The sequence below is a fragment of the Sorghum bicolor genome, chromosome 10 (genome assembly GCF_000003195.3).
Source record: "Sorghum bicolor cultivar BTx623 chromosome 10, Sorghum_bicolor_NCBIv3, whole genome shotgun sequence".
NCBI classification, from domain to species: Eukaryota; Viridiplantae; Streptophyta; class Magnoliopsida; order Poales; family Poaceae; genus Sorghum; species Sorghum bicolor.
In genome coordinates, this window is record NC_012879.2 from 38,850,060 (window position 1) to 38,856,551 (window position 6,492).

Genomic DNA, 6,492 nt, shown 5'->3' on the forward strand with positions numbered 1-6,492 from the left:
AACTTCATCATTAATTTTGGTTTGTTGAGCAATTATCTCTTTTAATGAAAGTTGCTTGAAAGTATTACCTGAATTCATACCTTTGCTATTGGGTTGACTCGAAGTTGGTTGATATTTGTGCTGTCTCAATGGCCTTTTGATATTCTTTGAACTTGGTCCTCTGGTCAGTCCAATGGAGCAAATTTTCCATCTTAGTTGATAATGCATTTACTTCTTCTGGTATTTCTTCAGTTTGATGACATTGTTGAGCTTTATCTTGGAACCAGCTTTGATTTTCTGCTATCTTATCCAAAAGTATCTCTGCTTTTCCAGTTGTAAGCTCCAAGAATCATCCTTTAGCAGATGCATCTAGGCACTCACGAGCCTTCTGGGTTAATCCATGGTAGAAGGTCTGCATAAGTAACCATGTAGCCATTCCATGGTGAGGACAATCGGAAATGTATCCTTGAAAATGCTCCCATGCTTCTGAAATGGTTTCTATCTTCTGCTGTTGGAAACTGACAATATTTCCTCTTAAGGCAGTTGTTTTGCCTATAGGGAAAAACTTTGATAGAAAGGCATCTGACAAGTTCATCCAGTTGTTGATGTTATCTTGATGAGTGTAGAACCACTTCCTCGCTTTCCCTTCTAGTGAGAATGGAAAAAGGCGAAGTAGTATGATGTCTTTGTCAACTCCGTTGATATGGATTGTGCTTCCAATCTCTAAGAAATTCTGCAAGTGTGCACTAGCATCTTCATGTGCCTTTCCACTGAATTGTGTAGCTTGCACCAAATTGATGAGGCTTGACTTGAGCTCAAACTCGGGTACCCCTTCTTCTACTACAAATCTTGGACAAGTTGGAATGTTCTCAAGACTTGGAGCAGAGAATTCTTGCAAGGTCTTTTGTGCCATCGCTTCAGCAATTGGTAGCTAGCTTCTTCTTTCTTTCTTGATTGCTTTGGTTTTGATGATGAAGAGTTGAATGTACCCAAAGTCAATCCTGATATACCCTGTATAAAAATATAAACATAAAAAAACAACAGGGTGAACCTGCCAAAGCAGAGGTGCCTTGTTATGATTTCTCACTTAGTAGCTATTTTTATGCAATTATTTCTCTATAGTCTAGTCTAATATTTTATATGAATAACCTTGACTGATTTACTGGCTTTCCTTACAGTTCCTATGTATTACCCTTTTGTTCCTTATGACTTCCTTATGAGATTACCCGGCAACGGCGCCAGAAATGCTTGTTGACACTAGCTAACACCACTTAGATACTAGGTTGTCATCCCCAGCATGGTGCCAGAGCGCACAGATAAAACACCTCATTGTAGCATTTCACCAGGATAAGTATTTCAGGTATCGTTATTTATAATTTTGCTTAAGGGGATAAGGAATGAAATTAAGATAAGGGCAAAACCTATCAAGGCATAGACTAGAGATAAACTTGCAAGAACATGATTACTAATGAGAAACTCGTCACACAGTCACTTACTTTAGCAGGGGGTAAACCATAAAGATAATGATAATGAATTATAAGTTCAAGGGATAAATAACACAACGATTAGAAAATAGACTACTCCTCATATATGTAGGTGATGTCGAATTAGCTAGAGAATGGATTCTAAGTTATCTACTAACTACTAAGTCATAATCTACTCTAGTTATCTACAAGATCATATATAGCATAAAAGACTCTTCATTCATGTATAAGGAACATTGCTAAAGTAAATCAGAGCATCGCAAGACTTACTCCACAATACCAGTTCTGCCTGTCCTATCAACGGAGGGTGCACTATATAAGAATCAACGAAGCTGTCACTATCGCGAACTACCACACGACCCGGCCAATAGGATACATTTGCAGATAAATAACATCTAAGCACCACGCTCACATGTGATCTATCACCTAACTCCCTCGCGTCAAGAGCTAAGCGCTTTGCAAACTTATACATAAACTCATTATCAATCATAATTATATCAAATATAGAACTAGAGCAAACTAAGAACATAATAATTAGAGACATAATGCTATTAGAACAAAGAATTAGAGAAAGATATGAATAATACCAATCTTTATTCCTGAAGATCCGAATCTAGAGCATAGTGCTCTACTTCTCTAATTTCTATCTAATCAAACCTCTAAACTTGAAGGATTAGGGAGTAGCTAATTCTAATTCTCTGTGGGAGAGAAGCTCTAAACCCTAACTTTGATGGCTACCTCTGAATAATGATTTCTTCTCTTCTCCTCTCTCCTCCAGGGGTGGAGAGGCCTTGGTTTTATAGTCCCTTCAAGTGAATGTGGGCCGTCGGATCAAACCGACATTGATTTTATGGTTTAGATTGATTCTTTAGGTCGGTGGAGTTTAGCCCCAAAGCAGAGTCCAGATCCAACTCCTGGCCAGGGCGGGTGCCCAATGGGGGTGGGCGGGCGCCCTGCCCCCGAGCCCGATCCTCTTCTCGTTCGTTCCTGTGGCTTCTGGACTCTTCTAGATTGAAGAAAATTGCGCGGGACGTAATTATCTCATTGTAAACATGACATGTGGGCCTTCTCTCCATATTCTCTGATAACCCCCTGCAAAAATAGATAAACACCAAAGCTCGTAGAATTCTGTCAGATAAAACCCTAATTGTAGATGTTTGGTGCATATTGATCCTTTTCCTTGTTTATTTGATTATTAATTTTAGTACTTAAGGACCGTCAACACCAAGTTCAATGGATGGGAAGTTTTTTGCAAGAAGTTGTTGTCCTCCTTGACGACACTGTCCCGTTTTCTTGGAGCCATAGTCCCATAATGTTAACTGCAGTGATGAGCCGTAGTTGAGTAAAGCTGAATATATGAGATTTGTAGATAATTCGGACAATTATTAGCGATATATCACATCTCTTTTCTATGCTCTCAATCAAATAATGATCGAAGTTTTAAGTTTTTCTATTTGGTGACAGGTAATTACACACGTTTGGTTGTGGCTATGTCCATGAAAATCTTCACACAAAAATTGATTCCATCAGTGCATGAAGAGGGAGAGATGGTTGGCGTGATGGAAATTTGAGAGGGAGTGGAGGTTCATGGTCTGTGGTATTGGTCATGAATCTCAATGGGAAAGAAGACAAGCACATAGAGTAGGGATTGGGGTTGACATAAGCTTCATTTTTTAGTATTCTTGATTCACTACAACTTACATCTATTTATTTTTTTTGTAATTATGGGAGTCAGTAATAACTACCATCCTAAAGCCTGCTCCTGCCTCTCCCGACAGGTCGCTAGCTCTTTCTCCATGGTCCTTCCTTTCTCGGCACTTCAACCCCGCTTCCTCGCCCCTGCCCTGTGCCAGTCGCCAGCGTGGGTAAGCTTCAAGTGACAACTGAAGCAACGCTGCCGCCATCCTATATGCCAGGTCTTCAAGTGCCCACAACGGCCACAAGGTATGCCATGTCTTCTCTTTCCTTCCTGTTGTGTGAAACTGAACCTTCTCTTCAAAGTCTCCTGCTCCCCTTTGGTGATCATATCAAGTTGGAATGATAAGTTTCCTTGATGCAAAACTGAAATAGAGTAGCAGGCCACGACACCTGATTTAGGACAACGTCGTGTTGTCTGCTATCAAGTATGTTGGTTCCACAATGTATGTTTTTGTCATATTCCTCATCAATGAAAAATATTTCTATGGCCAAACGTATGCTTCTGAGTAGAGGCTGATTTAATGATGGTGTCGAGCAATTGATTGAGCTAATGGACTTGGATTACTCATGATCGCCAGTGTAAATGGGTCATCCTGGCATATTATCCTTTGTGTTAGCCTTCTTGCTGACTACTTATTTACTTTTTTACAATAAACAAAAGCAGATACAATGATGGTCGGAGAAAATGGTTTTCTTTACACTAAGGGAGATTTCATCGTGTGGAGCAAAATGTTTTAACCCAGCAAAGATATGAATGGTTCTTTTTAACAGGTACTAGAGGTGTATAGCTGCTCCGACGATCATGATGCTCTTGGCTACCAGTAATAAGAAGGATGAAAGCCAATATATGATGTATTTCAGGCAAACTTTTGGACTTAACTTGCAGTACATGGCCATAGTGAATGTACCTATTTAAATAGAAATTCGTTTATGAAAAATACATTGTAGATGACATAGGTACGTAACTGACTGATTTAACTATTCATATATATTGTTGATAGTAAATCTTGCCATGGACAATCAAGTGGATATCTTATTCTACTTTCGTGGAATAGTCCTAACACCACATATATTTATACGGTGAGCATAGCATACTTTGTTTTAAAGTTTTGTAACAAAATTTTCAAGGCACATAGTTTTACCCATGTGATTGGCACTAATATTTATATATATACTTGAACATGTGTACAAGATGGTATGAAGATACAACAAAACTTATTCGTGGATTTATTAGCGCACGAAATAATTAGATATTAGAGATTTTTTTCTGCCAATATAAAATATTATTTTAGTTGTATCATGGAAAGATTTATATAGTAGAGTTTGTGAACATATGATGTTACGCTCTCTGTCTGTGTTAATTTCATGAACTTTACTTTTTAGATTAATTATCACTTTAAAGTCGATATTTAATTTCACAGTATTGTTATATTATCATGTGATTCATATGTTTTTATCGTAGAACTTTAGTTGTCCCGTAGCAACGTACGGGCATGAACCTAGTCATAGAAGATTATGTAAAAATCTCATGAAAATTGGATGAGGGATATTTCAGTTTTGGAGTAGATCTTATCAGCTATAGTGCAGCAGTTTTCAGCATGTAGGTGGAAGAATTGAAATCTGGTAGCAATCTATAAGTCAAATGAAACTCAAATTTTTACAGCTGCTAGATTACTTAGTGAATCACATTCTCACCAAATGTCGTGGTATTTGGCTCTGTACATTGTGAGATATGGATATTTCTTTAAAGGGTACAGAATCTGCCAGAAAAGTGACAATTATTGGATTGATCTAGAGTCACTTCAATTGAAAGGTCCTCAAGTTGGAAACATGATCATAAGTGTTTGAGGCACCTAAGTTTGGTTTTTGAAATGATATAGAAGCATGATAAGTAATGAGTACATGGTCATTTGATTGTGGAATGTACTTGGTGTACACATCTAGTACTCAAAATTGAAGATCAAGATCAAACTCAAGGTAAAGATGAAGTTTAAGTTTGAGTGACTATTGAAAATCATTTAGTAGAAAGAAAAGGACTTAAAGAAGGATTCATGGTTACTCATCATATAAAGTCCACCACTTGAATCAATCAATCAATCAAAGCAATTCAAGTGAGTATCAAGAATGGTTCTTTGGAGAGAGGTCACTTCTCCCTATGTGAGGGGCTTGCCGCCCGAGGTGTCGGTTAACCAAGTGTGGTACTTGGAAGGCTAACATGGAAGTGGTGATCTAAAGTACATCTGAGATGCTTAGTTGAAGCAATCAAAAGAATTGATCAATAGAGCAAGGAACACCCAAAAGAGAGCTAGTCATGATGTTCAAGTGGTATTCTTATTAGTTCTCTCATGCAAGCAATGATCAAGAAAAGATGAAGCATGCCAACCACAACAAGACAGTGCACTTGATCATAAGTGGTTCTAAATTCATATGGGTGAAGATTTGATCTATCAGTTGGTATCTATGATTGGTCTTCACCAAGCTTATCAATTGGACTTCACATTGCTATTGGAGAAATGACTTGGAATCTATGTGACTATCCTCTACTCCAAGATAGCAAAGGTATCATTGTAATGTGCACGATCATTTCATTCCTTACTAGTATGCGGTTAGTGCATATAGTACATGCTTAATAGGATCATGCATAACAAATGAAATGTTTTAAATTCATAAGCCTACCACTATTGCTTGAATGATTAATTGATCTAGTGGTATGTATATGAGTTTGTTCATGAGCTAGTGAACCCAAGTACTTGATCCATATTGGATTGTTAACAAGCAACAAGTACAACATTGGCAAGATAACCCTTCACATGAGGTGTGAAAAAGATTGTCATTGGTTCAAACTGGACTTGAAAGCTTAGGCAAATCAACATAGTTCAAGTCTATAATTAGAAGCTCATGTGATTAGAGTACAAGAACAAGACAACAATGCAAATGGATACCTAGACTTAAATGTTTCTTCAAGTGATATCCAACAATTGGTACTCATGATGATGATAGCAAATGTTCAAGATTACAAACAAGTGGTTCCATACTAGAAGATCTTTAATTGGTAGAAGTCTTCCATTTGGTCTCGGACAAGATCTTTCAAATGATATCACATTTATACATATGGTATCAATCATACAAGAAGGTGGTTCCACAAGTGATCCTCAACTTTAAGTGATCATCAAGCAAAGAAAGATTCCGCACCAACAAGATTGTCAAGTGAATGACGCATGCTATGACATAGGGGGAGGTGTCCCACCGAAAGGTATTAAGGTCAAAGATCCTAAGTGGTATCTCAAGAGCAATACAAATGATGTCATTCCAACACACATGGTATGTCCAT

General features: G+C 37.8%; 1 long non-coding RNA gene across 1 annotated transcript; it reads left to right on the forward strand.

Moving 5' to 3' along the window:
• LOC110431376 lies at positions 850–4,181 on the forward strand. The gene is made up of 4 exons (XR_002448873.1): positions 850–906; positions 2,928–3,104; positions 3,242–3,407; positions 3,933–4,181. It is a non-coding gene; the product is annotated as an uncharacterized LOC110431376 (long non-coding RNA).